The sequence below is a fragment of the Pseudophryne corroboree genome, chromosome 7 (genome assembly GCF_028390025.1).
Source record: "Pseudophryne corroboree isolate aPseCor3 chromosome 7, aPseCor3.hap2, whole genome shotgun sequence".
NCBI classification, from domain to species: Eukaryota; Metazoa; Chordata; class Amphibia; order Anura; family Myobatrachidae; genus Pseudophryne; species Pseudophryne corroboree.
Window position 1 is genome coordinate 296248794 of NC_086450.1, and position 26134 is coordinate 296274927.

The following is a 26134-nucleotide window of genomic DNA, read 5'->3' on the forward strand; positions in this document are numbered from 1 at the left end:
TAGCTGCAGCATGAGCTATCTGAGCTACAGTATACAGTATACCTCCTTTTTGGGACATTTCTTTGCTGCAAGTTTTCCTGCCATTTGTGTATCTGCATTGGAACAAATCAGTAGCTCATGTGTGAAAATTATGTCTTTTTAGGAATTTTCTGTATTTTTGTTCAGTTAAAACTTGGAAGTTTTTGAATCGCCACAAAGCATGGCAAATACAAATACTTTCTTACTCCATTTTGTGATTCCAATACACAGTAAAACATTGATTTCACTGCTTGAGGACAAACCTGTTATTTTCAGATAGACTAACAGCATCTATTAGATACAACAGTTTCCACATAAGCTCCCTTATGTACACAGCTAAGGACTGAGACAATTCTCCTTCCCTCCTCACACATTACTACCTGCCCATCACATCCCATTGTCTTCTATACTTTATTTAATCTTTCCTTTCTATCTCACATTTTTATTACATTAATCATAATGAAGCAATCTCCTTTAGGCTGCTGCCTTGGTTCTAAAATTCATTTAAAATCTAAACTTCTTGAATGCCTAGTATATACACATAACTAGCAACATTTGTACATACTTTCTGTTGGAGCCCTTCTGTGCCCTGCACTCACTGGAACTGCACTTAATAGAGTTTCTAATTGTCTGGCAGCTAATTCCATGTGTCATTAGTCACATTTTTTTTTAATTGACCTATTTGCTCTGTTTTATAAGCCATCATCTTGCAGTTCTTTATTTCATTAACAACTGTACAACTAGGGTAATTCTCTAATTTTATATATGTTATAGGATCATTTAAAAAACTCAAAGCTTTCTCGAGGTAATCATCCCTATTCAAAATAAACACACACTCTCCCTTATCTACCATTTTGATCACTATATAGTGGGCGGGTTTTTTTTCAAGTTTTTAGTTACTAATCTCTCTCCATTCCCAATTTGTCTTTACCGTTCTGTTCCTTACAACATGATTCTGTAAAATATTTATTTAATAAGACTTGAAAAGTTTTCACCATAACTGTCTCTCAACTCAAGTGGGTAATAATTGGGTTTAGCTTTCAGGACAGTGTGGTTTTTATCTTCTGCCTTTTTTGAAATTGCACCAGTTTTGGATTGTATCTCTTAAGGTAAATAGAGATATATAGATATTTCTTGTCCAAGAACAGCAATATTCTATTTTTTGCCTAAAATATGTAAGAGGTTACAAAAGCCACCAGGCATCCAATAAATTCAGGGAATAATTCAACAACAGAAAACCTCTCCAAATTTGTAGGTATTTAAATAAAAAAGTATGTTACAAGTCTTAAAATTTATAAATGAAAGATTAAATGCAAATATATCTCCCATGTATCTGGTGAGGAAGTCATGGCCCTCATCCGTTTCTCATCCCCCTCCAACTCCCCACTTCACCCTATCCCCTCCTGCACCTCTGCTACCTCTCTCTCTGCCTGCTCCCATGTTGCCCACCTCCTCAATCTCTCCCACTCATCTGGCACTGCCCCCTCTGCCTTCAAGCATATACTTGTCTCCCCTATTCTTTAAAAACCCACCCTTGATCCTGGAACTTAACACGTCTAAGACTGAGCTGATCATCGGTCCACCCTTCTGCACAACCTCACCTTCCACAATTTAATTATATATTGATGGCATTATCTCTTCTAGCCCCCAAGTGCACTGTCGTGGAGTAATCCTTGACTCCTTCCTCTCCTTCAAACCACACATTCTGCACCTCTCACAAACCTGTCATTTTCATCTCAAAAATATTTCCAGGATCAGACCATTTCTCACCCAGGATGCCAGTATGACTCTTATCCACTCACTGGTCATCTCCAGACTGGACTATTGTAATCTCCTTACTGGCACCCCTGACACATACCTCCCTCCACTCCAATCTATCTCAGTGCTGCTGCCCGGCTCATCTTGAGCACCAAACACACTACATTCGCCTTCCCTCTCTTACAAGCCCTTCACTGGCTCCCCTTCCCCTTCAGAATCCATTTCAAGCTTCTGACACTCCTTTACAAAACCACCACCCACTCCTCTCCCAGTTACATATCTGACCTTATCTCCCTTTACAATCCCATCCGCACTCCGTCTCTCCTGCCTACTAATTACTTCATCCACTCCTACCTCCAGAATTTTGCACATGCTGCTCCCTCTCTCTGGAATTCTTTACCTCTTCCCCTTGACTCCCCACCTCTCTACAAAACTTCAAACAGGCTCTCAAGACACACTTCTTCACCAAACCAAGCCATCTCTCATCCTAAAGGCTCTGTGGGCCACGTTCACTTTCTACCATATCTGTGTCATCCCTATCTGTGTGCTCCTCCCCCTTAAGAATGTAACTTTTTATGAGCAGGGCCCTCTTCCCTTATGTTCTTTTACGTGTCTTACTTAACCTATCTTCTTTTCAATATTCCTCTTGACAACACCAAATCCCTCGGTAATCTGCCGCCCTGATACTTATTTCAGTGCTGTTTACTGACGCAGCTATGTTTTTATACCCTGTACTTGTCCTATATTGTTTTTAATTTTAAGTCACTAGCTTCATGTTTGGCTTATTTGTTTACTCTGTAATTGAGCGCTGCGGATCCCATGTGGTACCATATAAATAAAGGATAATAATAATAATAATTATTAAGAATGCTTGAAAACTTTAATTGGAAAATGGAATATGGCTGGTGTACAATAATGTTGAGGCACTATACACCAGCATACCCCATAAAGAAGGTACAGTAGATCCTGTCAAGTTTCACTTGTAGAAGGAGTAAACCCTAAATGAAGATAATGGGAAGTTCACTCTGAATTGTATTAAATACTTGTTAAAGAATATTTATTTTATGTTTCAGGGACAAATCTATAATCAACAGTGTGGTACAGTGATGAGCACACCTTATGTGCTTGCTTTCACTAATTTGTACATGGGTAAATGGTTAACAAATACAGTCAAAAACTGGAATCTCTTTAATGAACATATGAACCTTTCTAAAAGTAGAGATGAGCGGATTCGGTTTTACTCGGTTTTACTCGGTTCTCAAAACCGAATCTTATTGGCTCACGGATGTCACGTGTTTTGGATAGCCAATAAGATTCGGTTTTGAGAACCGAGTAAAACCGAGTAAAACCGAATCCGCTCATCACTATCTAAAAGGTATATAGATAATGTACTTATAGTCTGGCAAGGAGGTGAGGACAAATTCAACACATTTAAATTTTACTTATATTGTAATTCTTACAATTTATGGTTCACTTCTATTTTTTTTTTAGATTAATAGGATTGAATTTTTGGATAGTATGAGATACTATTGATTGGATAGAGGGAAGCCAAGCCATTACCTATACTCATTTTAAGAAGCTCAACAGTAATACTTATAAACATTATGAAAGTTATCTAAAAAATTGGGTGTTTAGGGGTGTGCGGCTTGCTGAAGCCAAGATGGTGGATGCAAATCTGTGAGGCTGTGAATGTCTATAGTCGTCACCTGGCAACGGAAATCACCGGAAGTGACGTATCGTGGGTGATAACGGAACAGCAATATGGACATAATAACGATATTTTTATAATATACGATTATAAGGGACAGGTTCATAACACCCTGTGCATATTAATGGTGTATAGGAATTGTTTTTATCTGGATGAAGTATCGCACCATGACAGGTTGCCATAGTGATATTGGCAAACAAATGGAGGGAGCCATGTTTTACACATATGAAAATGTTTGCTTTTGATTAGATCTGTGATTGGTCAGTCTAGAAATAAAAGGGGCTAATATTTAGGAGAGAGCACATCTGCCTTGAAAAAGGGCCTAGTAAGGCCTGAAACGTGTTGGCGCAGTTGGAGGTGACATCTTGCTGTCTGTGGAGAAGTGATTGCCGCAAAACCCAGAACGCCATTTCCCGGGAGGCTGACTGGTACTTAAGAACTTGCTGTAACGAGGACTTTGTTTCCTCTGACCATCTGGTAATTATCCATCTCTACACTCAGTTTAGCTGTGCACCAGCTGCATGTGCTCTGGTTTTTATTGATGAGGAGACATGTTTTAGATGTTTTTTATGAAAAAAATTGTGGTAAAAGAAATAAAACTGTGTTACACGAGATGTTCTATACCTCTTGTTTTTTATGACATTTGACGACTGGAGATCCTGATAAAAAGTGTCCGCTTATCCATAAGGAAATCAGAGGTCTCTCTACACGCCTGAATTCAAGTACTGTTAAGGAATGTACCCTACTATCTAATTTGGGTGTGGTATTGAAAGTCGACAGTAACTAGGTCGACAATGTCTAGGTCGACCACTATTGGTCGACAGTAACTAGGTCGACAGGGTGTCTAGGTCGACAGGGTCTTTAGGTCGACATGTTCTAGGTCAACAGGTCAAAAGGTCGACATGAGTTTTTAATGTTATTTTGGTGTCGTTTTCTTCGTAGAGTGACCGGGAACCCCAATTAGTGCACCGCGTCCCCTCGCATGGCTCGCTTCGCTCACCATGCTTCGGGCATGGTGCCTTCGCTCTGCTACTGCTTCGCTCGGCACAGATTACCGTTCCAATCGTAGTCCACGTGGATCGTTAAGTATGAAAAGGTTCAAAAAAAGAAAAAAAAATTGAAAAACTTATGTCGACCTTTTGACCTGTCGACCTAGAACATGTCGACCTAAATACCCTGTCGACCTAGACACCCTGTCGACCTAGTTACTGTCGACCAATAGTGGTCGACCTAGACATTGTCGACCTAGTTACTGTCGATTTTCAATCCGGATCCCATCTAATTTATGGGTGTTGCATGATTTTGAGTTCTCAATTCTCATATTTGGTTATTGTTCAGTTCGTCACTTGGGTTTGGTGCCCAATTACTGCAACCACCTAATTTTACCTATAGTAATCCAACTATAACCACAACTCTTAGACAGACTGGACAGGACGTTTGTATCTGCTATTGGACAGTTAAGAAATCTTCATCTTAGTGCACACAACAGACTGTAAGAGCTGAACCCCTTCTGGGCAGAAAGAACATCTGCAATCATAGAGCAGATTGCAGAGCAGAAACGTGGTTCAAACATGGTTCAACATTCCAAAACGTTACAAGAAGGATATGCTAGAAAATTAGGACTGAGTCTGTCCCACTAACATGGTGGGGCTGTGGAGGAAAATCAGGAAATCTCTTACCAGTAACAGCCTTTGCTTATAACCCACATAATAGCACCTTTTTACATGTTTATTTATGTTACCAATGTGGTTATTTGTAATTTATGTGGAGGTATTTACAGTAACTTTCTTCTTACTATCACTGTGTGAGTGACCTCCAATGACATTACAAGGAAAGAAATATCTAGAATGGGAAAAAAAGGTCACAAACTTTAATCCACTGTATGCATTGCACTTATTTTATTTAATGCAATAATGGTCGTGAACATTCTAAAATACACCCTCCTAAAAAAGTGTGGATATCATTGGGGACATCACCTTACCTGTCTCCATGGAATGTATATTTTGCCCATGGCTTAGTAACTGGTACAAATCATTTAGTTTATAAATACTTCAATACATAATTTTTCCTAAAACATCACAAATACCAGTTCACTGTGAATGCACTTAAAAGTCTGCTCTTATTATAACAGTCATACTCATTATCATTCATAGCTCAATAAAGAGAGCATAGAGTACAGTAAAAGAACAGTTCAAATGCGAATTAGCTAGGGTAAAAGGACAAATGACAAGAGTTTTAAAAGCATTTTACAAGAGCACAAAAAATAAATACATGTGGTAGTGGTAAGAATGAACACATAAAATTTTATGACAAAAGAAAAAGCTCCTGTAATGTGGTGGTTTGGGCATAATGTGTAAGGAGCACTACTACTGAGGGCATAATGTGTAAGGAGACTACAACTTAACTTTTCCCATGTGACCATGCCCCCTTAATTTTAACAGCTGTGTGACTTTGGCATGTATAAAAGTACTCCAGGAAAAGTACTCCAGGGGCTGACAAAGTATATATTAGCTTACTAAATAATTTGGGCATGGGTTGGCCTTAGTTGTGCCCATTACTCCTATATGTATGGTTTAGATTGTGTTTTCATTTCCACAACTATAGATATACTATTCTCCTCTCTCTTCCTACCAGTATATTTAGTATTATTTCCCCATTTATGCTTTGTATAGTCCTTTCTACCCCACTATAATATGTCTTATATTTTACTCTCTTCCAATATGTTGTATGATCCCCCCAGTTTTTGTGTTGTATTATCTGCCCACTATGCCCCATGTCTTGTATTGTCCTTTCTTACCCCCTTCCATGTTTTGTATTGTTTTTCCCCCAGGAGATATACAGTATGCATGTACAGCATATACCAGGAACATACTGCCACACCTCTTTCTTTTTTTCCTCGTGGGCCTCCTCCATGAAACAAAATATAAGATCTACAGCGCTGGACGATTGTGAGGTCATTGACATTACAAAATGTATACTGAAGATGCACATTTAGTCACCTGCCTATGCTGACAGCACAGGATGAAGTTAAGAACAGTAGGATAACCACACAAGGAGTAGACACAGGACAAGTAATTAATGATTATTCATTTCTAGTAACTCTCAGGCTAGACATTAGTAATAGACCTGAAGAGGTGTGGTGTTATGTTTCTGGTATACACTGAAACATGTAAAATATATATATTTGCTAGGGACTCTCTTGTTTATATGGCACTGTGATATCTGAGTTTCAGATGCAATTGGGGGGTGGGGTAGAGCATAATACTGATCATGCTGTCAATCAGTTCAGGTTGGGTATGTACCCTGACAGGATACCGATGGTCAGAATACAGACACATTTTAAAAGGTAAGATAACCCTACCGCTTACTCTACCCCTAGCCCTAACCTTCTCTACCTGCATCCTAACCCTAACCTTCCTCTCCTGTGGCCTAACCCTAACCCTCCCTCCCCACCACCTAGCCCTCACCCTTGCCCTAGTGCCTAACCCTAACACCTTCCCTCACAGCCTAATCCTAACCCTCCCCGGAATACTTACATTTGGGATTCTGGCTTTCGGTATTCCGGCATTATATTCTCAGTGATGTCAGGATTCCAGCACCGGTGTTATGATCACTGGCATCATAACCATCAGGATACCAACTACATCTCATCAGTTCTCATCTGTATGTCCTGCATTGTGATATTACCTTACTGTATATGTTGGTCCTGATTTGAGCTGTCCATCCATTTCCAATTATATGTCCTGCATTGTGCTGCTCCCTCCTCCTTATTGATATGTCCTGAATTGTGCTGTCATAATAAGTAATAATTTCAAGTTGCTCAAGTAGCTTAAGCATGGTAGCTGAGAGAAGGGACGGTAGTTTGAGATAGAGTTTGGGTCAGAATTGTGTTTCTCAGAATGGGAATAATCACTGCATACTTGAACGCTGAAGGAAAGATGCAAGTAAATGAGAGAGATTACAGATTTTAGGTTAGATTGGAATGAGCACAGGAGACAGAGCTTTACTTGTTTACTTTGTGAGGGTACAGGATCAAGAGGAGCGGTAGTAGAATAGCATGATGAGAGGAAGAGGATGAGCATACCATATCATATTGGATTTTATACATTTTGTCCAAGAAATAGGAAGCAATATCTTGAGCATTGATAGTGGCTGGTGAATTGGGTGAGGGAGGATTGAGAAGTAATTTAAATGTATTGAAAAGTCACTTGGGTTTAGAGGCTTGAGCAAAAATTACATTTGGAAATATGTTTGTCAGTGTCCAATTATTATGACAAGTGTGGTAGAAAGTCATACACATGAGAAAATTGCTTGGTGTATGAGATTTAGTGAGAGTTTTTGCAGGTGTCTTATAGCGTGCCATGATTAACATCTAGGCCTACGTTTAGTGTTATGGGTAGCTGGAGCCAATTCATCAAGGGCTATGTCTAGAGTCCAATACAGGTGTGATATAGCCATCTCAGGACAAGTTAATGCAGAAATAGGTGAGAGCAGTTGTTGCAGAGAGGTGGAAAGTTCTTGAAAATGAATTGTGTTAATATTTCTGTGGTTTTGAGGAGGATTGTAGGACTTCAGTGATATTGAGTTTGAAATAATGGAGGAGAGCATGCAGGTGATTACACTGTGATCTGAGGGAGGGAGAAAGGAGTGTTAGTGAATTCAGAAAATGAGCATAGTCTGGTGAAAAGAAGATCAAGGCAGTGGCCCTCCTGATAAGTAGTGGAGTCAGTCCATTAGGAGAGGCCAAGAGAAGAGTTTGGAGAGAGTAGTTTATTGGCATAAGCAGCAGATTTCAGACTATCTATAGTGATATTGAAATCGCCCATGATGATGGTGGAGATGTTAGAGGAAAGGAAGTAAGGGAGCCAGGTAGAAAGATCTTCCAGAAATTGTTTGGGATACCCAGGTGGGTGATAAATACATGCAACATGCAGAGAGAAAGGAGTATAAATCCTGAGAGAATTTACTTAAAATTTTGTGAATGTGAGTGAGGAAACCTATGGTAGAACTGTGTATGTGAAAAATTGGGATAGTAAAAATCCAGCCCCACCTCCTTTACAGTTACCAGACCTAGAGGTATATGTGAATTGGTGACCACCATGTGACAGTGCTGCAGGGGAGGCCGTGTCTGATTGTGTGTGCCATGTTTCTTATAAACAGATGGAGCTGCACTCATCTAGTGTGGCTCCATTGCATACGTGCACTCCCGACATGACTAGGCGATCCATCCACCTTGCCCTACCAGGAGTGCAGAGACACTCTCCTATTCTAGTGAATGGGATGTGCGCGCATCATGGATGTGCATGCACCCCATATGCTGTGATAGGCACACCCGGTCAGTCGTGCCCAGACACAGCCACAATTAGCGTGACTCCATCTGTATATATTCACTGCTTGTTATATAATAAAATCTATAAGCAGCTTCGTTCAAATATGGGGCAATATATAATAAAATTTAAAAGGAGTATTAAAAGTGTAAAACCGCTAATATTTGTAAAGAAAAAAAGTTTATTTTAATATAAAAACAAATGTTTAGCTGCACTTTTGTGTGCAATTGTGTCCATAAGATGTCTGACTTGGTGGGTTCCATTTTTGTTGTTGGTGGTCAGATCCACACTTAAATATTAACACAGATGAGAGCACGGACTAGCTTTCCCTATAGCTGCTTACCTTTAGTGTTTCTCCTTGCTCCGTTCTATCTGGCTGGCTTCCTGCAAATTAGGTGAATGTGAGTGGGGCAAGTGGTTAAGTCCCAAATTTTATATCATGTCATTAGCTAATAGAAGCAAGAGAGAGCAATAACTATAGTTGTAGGAGGATTGTGAATGTTTTTTATGTTAAAAACTTGTGAATGTTATTGTCAAAGTACAGTATAAAGATAAATAAAAAGTTCATGAGTGTTAATAAGGGGGGAGTGGATAATTGAGGCATCAATATGTAAACAGGGGTGGGTTGGAGGGAGAATGAATGATGTATTTGCTTTAGAGAGAATACCATGGAGAGAAATGAAGAAAAACAATTTGTGGTAAATGATGTGTTTGACAAAAGAGAAATAAATAAATAAATAAATAGGTATTTAGGCTTAAGGTGTAAAGAAGAAATGTTAAAGTTAAACATTCAAATACCTGTTTACTGGTGTTGTTCAGCTGTTATTTTCAAACAATTTGTGTATGTGAATGCACATTGATCAGCACAGCTGATCCTGATGAAAGGTGATTAAATTGTATATGACTATACAACACCGGCCCAATATGCCTTCATTAACTATGCATCACTGAGCAAAATTTGATGTACAAGTATTATCAATTGCATGGAAATCATGATATTACAAATGTTGCTAAGCATAAATTGGTTGCATAGTGTTCCAAGAGTGAGGGTTGCAGTGATAAATACAGTATTTAAATACATTGAAGTTTCAAAGAAGTTCAACTGTAGTTGTATTAATTGTTAGATGTTTTTTTTTCAATTGTTTTCCTGTTTAAGCGCAGGCTAAAATACTGCATGCAGTCATATAATTTAAAAGCTGTGCTTATTTAGACAAATACATTAGTGTCTGCTGGGAGCAGTAGTTAAACATTACCTAATATATGCAGTCATATTTTTCAAAAGCTGTGCTTATTGAGGCAAATGTATTAGTGTCTGCTGGGAGCAGTGGTTCCATGGTACAGATAGATGAGAATAGAAAGAATATGATAATAGGAGTTAGAACAAAGTCTTTGAAAGTGTTGCATATGGTTGATAAGAAGTACAGGCTAAGTGAAGGCTATAGTTATTAAATGTAATCATCACACTTAGAATTTTCACACTTTGAATTCTACACACTGCCTGTATTAGCCAAGGCTATTCAGCTTCCTATCCCTTTTTACAGCTCCATTTGCAGCAGCTACCACTGGGGGGTACCCTTATCCTCCCATAACAAACACAGGATATAATCCATTTTTTCTCTGAGAGCCGATCCCTGCCAGACAGGCTCTTGGCCTTTCTACACCCTGACTCTTTTCCCTTCTCCATTACTAACACTTCCCAATGTTTTTCTCTCCCTCCCTATGCTATCCCACTAACTTTCTGGAACTGCATGGTCTTCTCACTCTTGCCGTGGGGGACGAGTGCAATGAAGTACTCGCCATGCTGCGGGCTCAGCGGTTCTGTTCTCACTCTATGGGTGTAGTGGACAGTGGGAATAGCTCTGGGCCCCCTGCCAGCATCCTGGCGGCCAGGATCCTGGCACTGGTATGCTGACTGCTGGGATACTGACTGACGATCACTGACTACATCCCTCACATATACACATTATGTCACTTAGGCCCAGATTTATCAAGCCTTGGAGAGTGATAAATTGCATGGTGATAAAGTACCAACCAACCAGTTCCTAACTGTCATGTTACAGGCTGTGTTTGAAAAATGACAGTTAGGAACTGGTTGGTTGGTTGGTACTTTATCACCATGCAATTTATCACTCTCCAAGGTTTGATAAATTAACTGTAAAGTAAAGTTTGATAAAGTACTGTCACTGAATGTTAATGAATTTATTGTCCCTAAGCAGTGCACAATGGCCATACATTTCAAGCACCTCAAAGCTCACATATTTTTTTTATTAAAGGAAAAGCACATCTCTCACTCTTATCCCAGTCTCACCTGCAGAGCCTGTTCACAAGTTTACTATGCTACATCAGAATGTAAAACTAAAGGCATGGCTAATTTGCTTTACAACTTTGTCCCCTTCACAGTGCACACCTCCTACTCCCATAACCAGGACAATTTCTCACAGGAATCCTGCAACAAACCCCCCTCTCTTTAGCCTCTGTTTACTCTCCAAATCTGGACAGTGTGCTTTTTTGTGGAGGAATTTTTCTCAAATTATCATCGCTATCACAGGGATGTGTTTGGATTGGGGGAGATTTTAATGTCATCCTTGATGCTACCCTATATAAGTACCCTTCCGCTCACTCTCTCCAGAGCTCTCTTCTGGAGGTCATGAACTTACCATTTTTGTAAACTCTATGACCTACATAATTCTTGGTGGTCCTTGTACTCCTCTGCACAAGCTTATTTTTCAGCCCCTCACTAAATATAGTCTCATATCGACATGTTATATGTCAACAGGGTTCCCGGTCACTTTACGAAGAAAACAACACAAAAAAAGAGTCAATGTCGACCTTTTCCATGTCGACCTGATCACCTTTTCCAGGTGTTGACATAATGCCTGTTAACCAATAGTGATCGACCTAATGGGTGTCAATCTAAATAGGGTCAAACCAATGATCCCATTCCATATAAAGCAGCCTCTACCCTACATTGGTTTCACCAACAATAGTAGGAAGGTGGAGAATAAACGGATGTCCTCCTCGCCCAGTGACCCCGCAACAGAATCTCTGGTATTAAAGATCTTGCAGATATACTGCTTTATGACCTCCAAAAATAGTGAATGTAAAGAATTACCAGGTAAGCGCTCAATGCCAATGATGAACACAAAAATATAAAAATAAAACAATTTATTAAACAAACTAAAAACATATAACACTTTAAAATATATAAGACCACAGCATAGTATTCATATGAAGGTACTTGGAAGGCAGTCACAACAACCTTAGATAAGAGATATAGAGCGGCTTCATACAAATATCTGCAGTGCAGCGAGGAAAAGTCGACATAGACTGTGAGTAACAGTTATTATACAACTCCTATTTCTGCACCGTTCATACATCTAGTGGATTTGGAAGTTGATGAACTTTTTCCAGCTGGAATTGAACTTACATAAATTTGAGGACACTCATATGCACGGCCGTGTTAGAATCTTTGTGCTTCTATTGTGGGCGAGTATTTAAACAAAGATAAAATCTAATAGAGAATTATCTCTTATCTAAGGTTATTGTGACTGCCTTCCAAGTACCTATAATTAGTCCATACCATTGCTCATTCTAGAGGTTTCAGAAACCTCAGTTTCATATGAATACTATGCTGTGGTCTTATATATTTTAAAGTGTTATATGTTTTTAGTTTGTTTAATAAATTGTTTTATTTTTATATTTTTGTGTTCATCATTGGCATTGAGCGCTTACCTACTAATTCTTTACATTTGCTTTGTTGTTTGAGGAGGCTGGCTACCTCCTCACCAGGTGGCAGCTAATCCCAGGGTGCACACATACACAGGTCTGCTCAGCGCCATCATAACCCTTTTTTTTCCTATGCTCCAAAAATAGTGGACTGATTCCGGACCTTCTACTCCCACTTATACAAACTCCCCACTGAAACAACTCCTCCCCACTCAGCCCACCAGGATATGTAATCTTTCCTGAACTTCTGCCATCTCCCTCACCTATCCTCCTGACAAAGTTCTCAACTTAATGCAGATATCACTGCTGAAGGACTAGAGTGCGCAGTCAGATTACTAAAAAAGGCCTCTGCCCCTGGTTCTGACAGCTACTTGGCCTCCTATTACAAGAAATACTTACCCTCCCATACCCCCTTTCTACATGACCTATTCAACTCTACTACATGATCAGAAGTCTGATGGTGTCATCACCAGGGCAAATGTCATTGTATTAGCTAAACCAGGGTGAGACCCCAGTTTATGTTCTAGATACAGACCAATCTCTTATTACTTGCTAATATTCTTGCAAACAGTGGACAGCCTTGTAGACCCTGATCAAGTTGTATTCATACTGGGCTACTTACCATGAAAATAATTAACGTGATACATGCAGCCAGCTACTCAGCAGCGACACCCTCTGTTGCCCCTTCTTTTTGCTCTTTTCTTGGAACCTCTTGCTGGGATAATGGTACTCAACTGGGATGCCCACTATTGTCCCTTCTTTCTGCTCTTTCCTTGGAACCTCTTGCTGCCTAAATCTGGATATTAGTGGTGTTATAGTGGGCCCCTCAGAGCACAAACATGTTCTATATGCAGATCACATCCTGCTTACCATCGCAAACCCTCATATTTTGCTCCCTTCAATGCCTTTAATTGTTGTTCTAATTTTGAAGATGATTCCAATAAAATGGAGGAACTAGCGCTCACTATCGATTCATTTCTGCACCAACTTTTACTTTAAGGGACAGTCATGGCAACTAAAATACCTTGGGGTCTATTTAACGATACATTATGAGCAACTCGTCTCCACTTATTTCAAGCTCTTTTAGATTCACTAAAAAAAGACCTTCACACATGGAATAGTTTATGTATTTCTTAGGTAAAGTTGCAGCTAAAAAAATGAATGCTCTACTGAGACTCCTCTATTTATTTCAGAACTTACCAACTTGGGTCCCAGCTGCATATATTGTATAAAAGACTTGCAGCAGCACATATCCTGCTTCATTTAGTGAGGGAGGAGACAATTTTAGGATTTTATACAAACACACTAGTGACAGTGGTTTAGGTTTACTATGTATACATAAATACTACCTAGTGACTCATCTTTCGCAAATTGCCCTTTCCCACTCAGATTCATACTCCAGACTCTGGATAGACTTAGAAGCCCACATGCTACACATGTTCTCACCTTACACCCTGTTTTGGATGTTGCAAAAAGACAAAATGCTATGCTAAATAAGATGTGTCTGACATCTTTAGTTGTTTATATGGAACTTTGCTAAGCCAGAAGTGCATCATCAAAAGTGCCACAGCATTGGACCACAGGTGGAACATAAAACACAAGCCGTGACTTCCAGCCACTGGGAAGTGCAGCAAAGGCAGAAAAAATACCCTTTATTTGGGGTCTTTAAATTGGAAAATTAGACTCATATGGAATGGACTGTGTGCATTAAGGACAATATATTTAGATGTTAGAAAATGCATGTCTGTAAATAGGTTTCTCCAGTTAGGAGTAAATTGGATTTGTTTAGAGGTATAAATACTGGTCAAGGGGCATATCCTCATGCCTTAAAAATGATACCACCAGGGTATTAAAATGCGTTGGCAAGGAGACCTTGAGAGACTTTTTGACCTGATCCATGTGGCCGCTACCTGTTTTTAGCGATGCCTGGTTTGATATTGTATACTGCCTTGCTTGTCTACTAGTTATTGTAGACATACTGAAATGGCAGAGTCCATTTTAACCTGCTTTTTTAATCAAATGTTTAATCAAATATTTTACTGCACTGTTTGAAGCATTTCTTGCCCTTTCCATGTACAGGTTGAGTATCCCTTATCCAAAATGCTTGGGACCAGAAGTATTTTGGATATCGGATTTTTCCGTATTTTGGAATAATTGCATACCATAATGAGATATCATGGCGATGGGACCTAAGTCTAAGCACAGAATGCATTTATATTTCATATACACCTTATACACACAGCCTGATGGTCATTTTAGCCAATATTTTTAATAACTTTGTGCATTAAACAAAGTGTGTGTACATTCACACAATTCATTTATGTTTCACATACACCTTATACACATAGACTGACTGATGAAGCCGCCGATGTGCTGAATTGCTTTTAAGGCGGGGAAACGCGTCTCATTTCGACTGATACATGAGACCCGTACTGCTGGAATTTGTCTGCACCATGTGAACTCCCTTCTGCCATTAGGACCGTCTGTAACTCCGGATAAGGCTTGCCATAAGGTCGTGGAGCACCAGAGCCGGGAGTAGATAGGAGCCTGATACCCAGAGGGAGGACGCAGTAAAATCTCTGCTATATATAGGATGGCCATGCTTAACAGCAATTACTATTCATAACCCTGCAATACCACCAAAATATGCATGCATATTAATTTCACTCGCTTGGCAATTTAACATCTAGCCACTGGAACATTTATTTTATCTTTTGGAGACGATCCTCTAAACTTGTGACCATTTGTGTTACAGGAATTAATATTGCAACAGTGTATTCATTCAAGGAACTTATATCCATCTTGTTACCAATTAGCACATTTAACATCTTGCTACATTGAGTGTATATGCATTGCTATATATATATATATCTATATATATATATTTATATATATATATATATATATATTTATTTGTAAACCTCTTTCTTTGTTTAAAATTGCACTGATAAGAGTTTAGTGAGTTGAAATGTATTGCTTGCAACAAAAATACAACAGGGTACTATTAGGAGCCGTTAATACTGTTTTTTTCTAGCTAGTACCAAGTGGTCTATGCACAGTCATTTCATATATTTTTAAATATTATATTTTAAATAAACATCAATTGAATTATAGCATTTTGAGTCTGTCAGCGCTTTTCTAGTTTTCTTTTGTTCTAGTTGTTTGTTTGTGAAGGGTGGGGTGGTCCCTTTTATTTAGGAGAGCTGCAGACAGACTTTTCATTTAAATCACTGAGCATTTCAATTGGTGCTAGGAGGTATTTTTTTGTACCATTACTATCTTTGTACCTTATACACACAGCCTGAAGGTCATTTAATAAATATTTTTAATAACTTTGTGTATTAAACAAAGTTTGTGTACATTGCACTATCAGAAAACAAAGGTTTCACTATCTCAGTCTCACTCAAAAAATTCCGTATATCGGAATATTTGGATATGGGATACTCAACCTCTATTATAGATTGGGGATAATGATAAGGTATGACTAAAGACTAGAGGTGGATGAAAAGGATAAGTAGATTTGCATGTGATAAGGCATGACTTTCTCTATAATAAGTGATTAAGGGCCTAATTCATTTTGGATCGCAAATTGCATCCAACCGGAATTTCTGCGATCGCCCTGTGGGCGCATGTGCAGGGCCCATCCTGCGCATGCGCCCACATTTACTGCAGGTCACCACAGAAAAAAGCAGAATTTGCAATCCTTACTGAATAGGGTCCTAAGTCTGCTATATTTAGTAGTCCTCTATCTCTGGTACGGGCTCCAAAATATTTGACATTACTTAAATTTTTACTTAATAATGTATTACATTGTGTGTTTCTTTTTTTCCTTTTTTGGAGTATATCTACTGAAGGAACATTGTTCAGGAGAAATCCAATATAACTTTTGAGGAATGCTAATAGATGGTGCTAGACACGCCCAGTAGGTGGTGCTAGACACACCTAGTAGGTGGAGCTAGACATGCCCCTCTGATGATGCACCCCCTAATAAAATGTGCTGTGCACGCCTATACTTTTCCCCTGATTTTACAGAACCATGCAATATGTTGGTGCTATATATACTGTATCCTAAGATGTTTTATAAATTACATTCTTTAATACCACATTAAATAGTGCAATTGCAAAATGCAGCATAGGAAGCACATACTGTATGTTTTTCTCCTATGTTTTTCCCAAACCCAAACATTATGGAAAAAGTAATATGAAGTATCTGGGTGTGCTCAGTGCAGAATGAAGTGTAAGAATACAGAATTAAACTTTCACAAATTGAGCCTGTTATGTGAAGTGCAGTAATACCACATATAATGGTCATTATTGGGATGTATATAGTATAAAAGTAGTACTTCATAGTATAGTATAGTATAATTTTGTATAGTATAGTAAAGTAGAGTAGAGTACAGTGTAGTATATAACATTTGCAAAGGACAGATCACATTTTATTTTTATAAAAAGGGTTAAAATAACATTTTACATGATGATATATCATTATTCCTGCAAGTAAAAAACTAAAACCCACATTATATTATTTTTCGCCAACAATGCAAAATTGCTAATACTGAATTTCGATATTTCAGCACATTTCTGTAAAGCATATTTCTATTTTTCTAAAAAAGTAAATGCTCATAAACTAACATTCCTTCCAGTGAGAAAATATGATTGTTTTATACATGTGAATTGCAAGATATACAAAATGTTTTCCAAACCTTTTTACTAATAGTATATATATTATTTCACTTTTGCTTTCTCTCTGCACGTGTGTGTGTGTGTGTGTGTGTGTGTGTGTGTGTGTGTGTGTGTGTGTGTGTGTGTGTGTGTGACTGTGTGTATGCACACATATGTCCACTCCTTGCATATGTATAATAAACTTATGAAGCTTTTCGGTATGTGACAATTAATTCCTCTCCACTGTATTATATTCTCCACATTAGCACTGATAACATTTAAAAGTCATTACTATTCTTTTGATTGATTATTGTGTGTGTGTAATGACAATAAAATCTGATTGTCAAGAATCTGAATCACATATTATGCCATGATGCCACAGAGACATATTATCCTTCTGGGATGAGCAATTATACTTATTGAAAAGATACGTAAGTTTGTACAACATTCTCTATGAGTTTTCCTGTAACTGATAGAAAAATGTTATTAATCCTGTAGAAAACTTTAAAATATAGATTATATTTAGTCTACTGTGTAACTAATACTTTTTGTTTTTACCATTACTGGCACTGTGTTGTATCTATATCTCATTAATATGCAAAACAGGTAAGTAAAACAATGTTAAAAACTGGAGACAGTTTATCAGTACAATATAATAGACCAAAAAATAACTAAGTTAACTAAATGTAGAAAAGGCTGAAAAGTTGTACTGCAGCAATTTTTACAGTAAGCTTAGCACTGTTTGCTGAGTTTTGCACTATCAAGCCATTTAGTAGGCTGGTCAATGCATTGCTTTATGAGGCAATTATTTCAGCACACTCTATTCAAAATACACATTAGAACTTAACCTTCTGAATCTTGAAGTAGCATTTTTATCACCCAACATTAGAAAAGTGCTCAAGTCAGCATTTTTGCCTTTTATGATCTGGAATTATTAATAAAGCATTGTGCGCCTAGCTACATGTTCTCGCCAGTCTCTGAGATAATTTGTAACACAAACGGAGCTTGCTGTATGTTGTAATTACTTGTTGACATTCTATAGATTAAGCAATATAAATTTACTTTAAAAAGAAACAAAGACCAGAGGCCACTCTGGGAAAACAATAAAATCTACACATACATGCTCTGCGATGTAGTAATAGCATCATTTGATATGCTTAAGTAGAAAGGAAGTTAATATGGAATTTCCAATTAGGACCAGAATTCTAATAAACTCCCTCTTCATGTTAGTTTTATGCAGCTTCAGATTTTTTTAATCATGTTTAAAAATTTATGGACAAAATCATTAATGAAAATGAGGCATGAATTGTTAATTGTGCTATTATAGAGACAAGTGTGGCTAGATTTCAACTGATTCCTAAGGAGGATTTAATTTTTATAGCACCTTTCAGTCGGAATAGCTTGTCTGTGATGCAGACATTATTATTTAACTGCGCTGCTGATTTTATTTTTATTTTCCTTCCCATTATCATATTTATCTATTCTTATGTGAGGGATGCAACTTGTTTTTATACTTAGAAAGATTGTTTGCCCACAGCTATAGACTTTATGAAATGTAATTAACAAAACTTTATTCACATTGTATGACATAATCCAAAAGTGTTTTTTTTTGTTTTGTTTTGTACAAACACTGTGTTTGTTAAATGTTAACAGGGCCATTTAAGTCAACCAGCAGTGTAAACAAATCCTGCACATTTCATTTAGTGTAACTGATTTTTACACATTTGAATATTTCTGGCCACACCATACTATGCTATACATTTTCCTATTCACTCAGTTTATTGTACTGATGCTTGTGTTCTGCAACTGCTCAATAAAGTCTTTGACAGATTTGCAAATTTGATCAAAAAATTTGTAAAGCTGTGAACTGATTTGTCCAGCCACTAATCACTCATACACAATATTGTTATCCAGCTAGAGTAGGTGCATCCTTTTTTAAAAAACTTGTTTGACTTTTGCTGGTTAGACATGGAAATTCAAAAAGTCATTTGCTTGCTCTGCTTTTAGCTTTTGCGGTTTAAATGTTTGCTTGTACACTTCACAGGCAGGATCAGATTAGTACACAGGGGAGGAAACCCCGGTGGGCCCACCCTCATTTCCAGGTCAGGTTCCAGACTGTGCACTCAAATTATATATGGTTCCTCTATTAAAGAGTGAGTTGTCAGGTAAAGTTGCTCAGTTTGCATATATATGTGCAGAGGACACTTTTCAGGTTTTGTGTTTTGGTTTTGGATCTGTATCTCCATTTGTGTTTTGGATCTGGACTGGTTTTGCCAAAACCACCCTTTTGGGTTTTGGTTTTGGATCTGGATGTTTTTTTAAAAAAAAAATACACATAAAAACAGCTAAAATCATAGAATGTGATTTGATCCTACGGTATTATCAACCTCAATAACATTCATTTCCACTCATTTCCAGTCTATTATGAACACCTCACAATATTGTTTTTAGGCCAAAAGGTTGCACCGAGGTAGCTTGATGACTAAGCTAAGTGACACAAGTGGGCGGCACAAACACCTGGCCCATCTAGGAGTGGCACTGCAGTGGTAGACAGTATGGCAGTTTTCAAAACTAGGTCCCAAAGAGCACATAATGTAAAGAAAAAAAAAGGTGTAAGATGGAATTGTCCTTGGGTCCTCCCATTCACCCTTATGTTGTTTAAACAGGACATGAACACTTTAACAAACCAATCATTTCAGTGACGGGGTCTGCCACACAACTGTGGCTGAAATGATTGGTTTGTTTGAGCCCTCACCAAAAAAGAAGCAATTAATACGCCCACCAAAAAAAGAAGCAATTAATCTCTCCTTGGCTCTACAGAGGCAAGATGTCGTTGACATCCTCCAATTCCTCACCCCTTTCAGTGTGTACATTCTCATCCTCACATAGTGTTATTTCGTCCCCACTGGAATCCACCATCACAGGTCCCTGTGTACTTTCTGGAGGCACTTGCTGGTAAAGGCCTTCCTGGAGGAATTTATAATTCATTTTGATGAACATCATCTTCTCCACATTTTGTGGAAGTAACTTCCTACGCCGATCACTGACAAGGTTACAGGCTGCACTAAATACTCCTTTGGAGTACACACTGGAGGTGGGTGGGGCAATTTAGGTAAAATAAAGCCAGTTTGTGCAAGGGACTCCAAATTGCCTCTTTTTCCTGCCAGTATACATACGGACTGTCTGATATGCCTACTTGGATGCTGTCACTGATATAGGTGGTCATTCAAACCCGATCGCACGCTAGCTTTTTTGCAGCGATGCAATCGGGTCTGAACTGTGCATGCGTAAGTGCCGCAATGCACTGGTGCGTTGGCCACCGGCGACGGGCATCGCCGGACAGCAATAGATTTTATGAAGAAAGCAATTGCACCGGTGATCGCAGGAAGATTGACAGGAAGAGGCCGTTTGTGGGTGGCAACTGACCATTTTTAAGGAGTGTCCGGGAGAACGCAGGCGTGTCCAGCCGTTTTAAGGGAGGGTTCCTGACATCAGCTCCAGGCTGGATCATTGCAGCAGCTGAGTAAGTCCTGAGCTGTGCAGAGACAGCACAAACTTTTGTTTGTGCTGTTCTCGCTGCACATGCATTCGCACCCATGCACAGCGATTAACCCCTCCCCCTATAAACGGCAACTACCTGGTCGCAGCAGCATATGATGCTGTCACCATTCTTTTAACAGTGACATTATCATATGCAGTGACAGAAGACATGTCAGTAATAGTTGGCAGCTCTTTCAGTCCAGACCAGATGTCAACACTTGCTCCTGACTTCCCTGCATCACCACCAGCGGGTTGGCTAGGAAATTTTAATATTTTCCTTGCAGCCCCAATTGTGGGAGAAAATGAAGGATGAGCTGTTGACAGGTCCCATTCCACTTGAGTTGACAATTTTATCACCAGCAGCCTTGTGTCCACCGGAAAGAGAGATACAATGTAGGTTTTAAACCTAGGATTGAGCATGGTGGCCAAAATGTAGTGCTCTGATTTCAACAGATTGACCACCCTTGAATCCTGGCAAAGTGAATGAAGGGCTCCATCAACAAGTCCCACATACTTAGCGGAATCACTGCGTCTTAGCTACTCCTTCAAAATCTACAGCTACTTCTGCAAAGCCTGATGAAGTGTAGGACCTGATTCAAGCTGGCAGCATGTGAACTGACTTCACATGTGGCAAGTTCGAAGGGTTGGAGAACCTTGCACAACACGGAAATAATTCTCCACTGCGCTTGAGTCAGGTGCATTCCCCCTCCTTTGCCTATATCATAGGTGGATGTATAGGCTTAAATGGCCTTTTGCTGCTCCTCCATCCTCTGAAGCATATAGAGTGCTGAATTCCACCTTGTTACCACCTCTTGCTCCAGGTGATGGCAGGGCAGATTCAGGAGTGTTTGCTGGTGCTCCAGTCTTTGGCATGCAGTCGCTGAATGTTGAAAGTGGCCCACAATTTTTTGGGCCACCAACTGCATCTCCTGCACTCCCCTGTCGTTTAAAAAAAATCTGTGCAACCAAATTAATTGTATGTGTAAAATATGGGACATGCTGGAATTTGCCCAGATGAAATACATGCACAATATTGTCAGATATCACAAATCCCCAGAAGAGTCTAAGTGGGGTAAGCCATTGTGCGATGATGTCCCTTAGTTTCCATAAGAGGTTGCCAGTGGTGTGCCTCTTATGGCACTGGTGATACACAGTGTAGCCTGCCTAGGAATGAGTTGGCATTTCTGAGATGCTGCTGCAGGTGCCACTGCTGTTGTTGCTGCAGAAGGCAATACATCTACCCAGTGGGCTGTTACAGTCATGTAGTCCTTAGTTTGCCCTGCTTCACACATGTCCGTGGTTAAGTGGACAATGGGTAAAACCGCATTTTTGAGGACACTGTGGACACTTTTCTTTATGTCCCTGTACAGTCAAGGGAATCGCTTGCCTAGTGAAGTGGAATCTAGATGGGATTTGGTACTGGGGACACAGTATGTCCATCAACTGTCTAAATCCCACTGCCCTAATGGCAGATACCTGACGTACCAGTGACGTGCGGTGGGGTCAGTGGCTGGTGAGGCACTAAAGCCATAATGTCCGACGGATCCTGCCGATGACCCCGACCGCCGCCGAGCCAATTCCCGCTACTGCCTCTGAGCTGATACCAGCTGCCACCGCCAATGGCTTACAAACTTGCCCACCATCAACTGACCCAGCCCTCCGCTACTAATTTGCATCTCAGTACGATGCCGCCAATGCCCGCTGCCTGCCTGCTCATCATACTTGTGATATATTGTAAATTTTTATCGAAAATAAAAATAAAAATTTGTGTTTGGGACTGAGAAGGGAGTGGGAGGAGGACATGAGTGCAATTTTGTTGTCCAGGGCTTCCATGAACTTAATGAAGAAGGGTCTGAATGGGTTAAAAAATGTAAAAAAAAAATGTGTGAGGTCTCCCCTCCTAAGTATAACCAGCCTCGGGCTCTTTGAGCCGGTCCTGGTTGTTTAAATACTGGGAAAAAATTGGACAGGGGTTCCCAGTATTTAGACAACCAGCACCGGGCTCTTAGTCTGGTCCTGGTTCCAAAAATACGGGGGACAAAAGATGTAGGGTTCCCCCATATTTTTAAAACCAGCACTGGGCTCCACTAGCCAGGGACATAATGCCACAGCCGGGGGGACACATTTATGTAGGTCCCTGCGGCCGTGGCATTACCCCCCCAACTAGTCACCCCTGGCCGGAGTTCGCTGGAGGAGTGGGGATCCCTTAAATCAAGGGGTCCCCCCCCTCCAGGCACCCAAGGGCCAGGGGTGAACCCCGAGGCTGTCCCCAGCACCCCTGGGCGGTGTGTGCAGGGCTGATAGCCATAAGTGTGTAAAAAAAGAATATTGTTTTTTGTTGTGAAACTACAAGGCCTAGCAAGCCTACCCCGCTTGCTGGTACTTGGAGAACCTCAAGTACCAGCATGTGGGGAAATAACGGGCCCGCTCGTACCTGTAGTTCTACAATAAAAAAAATACCCAAATAAAAACACAACACACACACCGTGAAAGTAAAAATTTATTAAAACACACTTACACACTCACACATACTTACCTACATCCAACGCTGAGATTCACGTCCACTTGTCCAGTAGAATCCAATAGGGGTATCTGTAAAAATGAGAGATATTACTTACCTACATCCAACGCTGAGATTCACGTCCACTTGTCCAGTAGAATCCAATAGGGCCGGTACCTGTAAAAATGAACATTAAACTTACAAACAAAGTAATCCACAGGAGGGGGGAGAGAGAGAGAGAGAGAGAGAGAGAGAGAGAGAGAGAAATTAATGAATATTATGCATTTGCTGACGCGGGAAGACGTTAGCACAGACAGGGGAGAGTGCTGCTGCTGGCTGGGAGGATGGAGCAAGGGCCCCCAGTAGCAGTGCCTGAGTAGTTGTGCCCGCTGTCGCTGTGTCCCAAGTAGTTGTGACCCCTGTAGCTTTGCCCCCAGTAGCTGTGCCCCTTGTGGCTGTGCCCCCAGTAGTTGTGACCCCTGTAATTGTGCCCCCAGTCGCTGTGCCCCGAGTAGCAGTGCTCCCAGTCGCTGTGCCCCATCGCTGTTCCCCCTGTAGCTGTGCCCCTTGTAGCAGTGCCCCTGTAGTTGTGCCCCCAGTCGCTGTGCCCCCAGTCGCTGTGCCCCAAGTCGCTGTGCCCCCTGTAGTTGTGCCCCTTGCAGATGTGCCCCCAGTAGTTGTGACCCCTGTAATTGTGCCCCCAGTCGCTGTGCCCCAGTCGCTGTGCCCCGAGTAGCAGTGCCACCAGTCGCTATGCCCAGAGTAGTTGTGACCCCTGTAGCTTTGCCCCCTGTAGCTGTGCCTCTTGTGGCTGTGCCCCCAGTAGTTGTAACCCCTGTAATTGTGCACCCAGTCGCTGTGCCCCAAGTAGCAGTGCCCCGAGTAGCAGTGCCCCCAGTCGCTGTGCCCCGTCGCTGTGCCCCCTGTAGCTGTACCCCTTGTAGCAGTGCCCCTGTAGTTGTGCCCCGAGTAGCAGTGCCCCGAGTAGCAGTGCCCCCAGTCACTGTGCCCCCAGTCGCTGTGCCCCAAGTCGCTGTGCCCCCTGTAGCTGTGCCCCCTGCAGTTGTACCCCCAGTCACTGTGCCCCTTGTAGTTGTGCCCCCAGTCGCTGCGCCCCTTGTAGTTGTGCCCCCAGTCGCTGTGCCCCCTGTAGTTGTGCCCCCAGTCACTGTGCCCCTTGTTGCTCTGCCCCCAATAGCTATGCCCCCAGTCACTGTGCCCCTTGTAGTTATCCCCCAGTCGCTGTGCCCCCTGTAGTTGTGCCCCAAGTCACTGTGCCCCTTGTGGTGGTGCCCCCTGTGGCTGTGCCCCAAAGCCCAAACACATAAAAAAAAACACACACACATACTTTCCGCTCCTGCAGCGCTGCCTCCGTCTCCGTCCGCCGCCTCCTCTCCCACTGTAGCGCCGCTCAGACACCAGGGGTCAATTATGACCTCTAGTGTCAGTCAGCGGCGCTGGCTGCAGCGGGCGCCCACATAGCCCACGGGGCCTGCTGCAGCCAGGAAGGGGGATCGCTAGTGATTGGACAGCGGATCCAGCACTGGATCCGCTGGTCCAATCACATCTGGGGGACTGACAGGGGGCGTGCATTCATCGGGGCTGAATGCACGCCCCTGTCATTGCGGCACCAGTAAAGGTGCCGCTTCCACATGCATTTTCAATGGGCTTTCACAGCCCATTGCTGCGCTCCGCCCCCTGCCCGCCCCCCGCTGCCCGGACTGTAATGGTAGCAGTGGGAGGCACCTCTCCCGCTGCCTCAACCCAAGGCTGCAGCACAGGGGACAATGGTTAAAATAATAGAAGATATTTATACCAGACGCTGTGTCATAAATATCTTCTTTTTATTATTTTAATCATTATGACAGGGGAGGCACTGCCTCCCCTGACTGCACGTCCCTGTGACGTACGCCTAACACCATCATAATTGTTATGGCCTCAGTAATCCACTTTGCAACAGGGTGACTGCTGTCATATTTCATCTTCCTCGCAAAGGACTGTGGGACAGTCAATTGCTTAGTTGAAGTAGTAAAGTGGTCTCCTGACTTCCTCTCTGGGATGACAATCGGCTCCCAGCAGCAGCAACAGCAGCTGCAGCAGGTGTATGCATACCACTCAAGGATCCTCCGGAGGAATCCCGGATAGGAGAGGACTCATCAGTCTTGCCAGTCACATGGCCTGCAGGACTACTTACATTCCTGACTGAGGAGGAAATTGACGTTGAGGGAGTTGGTGGTGTGGAGTGCAGGAGTTTGAATGCAACAGGAAGAAGGGATTTAGGTGTCAGTGGACTGCTTATGCTCTTACCCAAAGTTTCTGAACTTGACAATGACTTATGATGAATGCGCTGTAGGTGACATATAAGGGAGGATGTTCCTTCGTGGTTAACATTCTTACCCCTACTTATTATGGATTGACAAAGGCAACAGATGGCTTGATACCTGTTGTCCGGATTTGTGGAGAAATAATTCCACACCGAACAGATGGCTTTTTAAGTATTTTGCAAAGGTATGACAATGGGCTTTTTCATTCCATGGACAACAACTATCTCCACTGGTGTCTTATTCCAACAAACCACATCACCATCAGAATCTGCATCGTCAACTTCCTCCTCAGTGCCAACTGCACCAATATCCTCATCTTTGTGTCTTCCTACAGTGACATCCTCAATCACAAAATCAGCAACTGGACTGGCGGTGCTTCCTCCCAGCACTTGCAGGGAGCATGCAAACGGTGGTAGGAGCCTTCTCTTTCCAAACAATCTTGGGAAGGTCAGGCCTAGTCATCGAAACCATGGACACACTTGGACTCTCCTTGGGGATTTGTGATATCTCTGAATGCACAGTTGTTTTTTCCTGTGAGTTTACAATCTTAATTTAAAAAAAAAATTGAGAT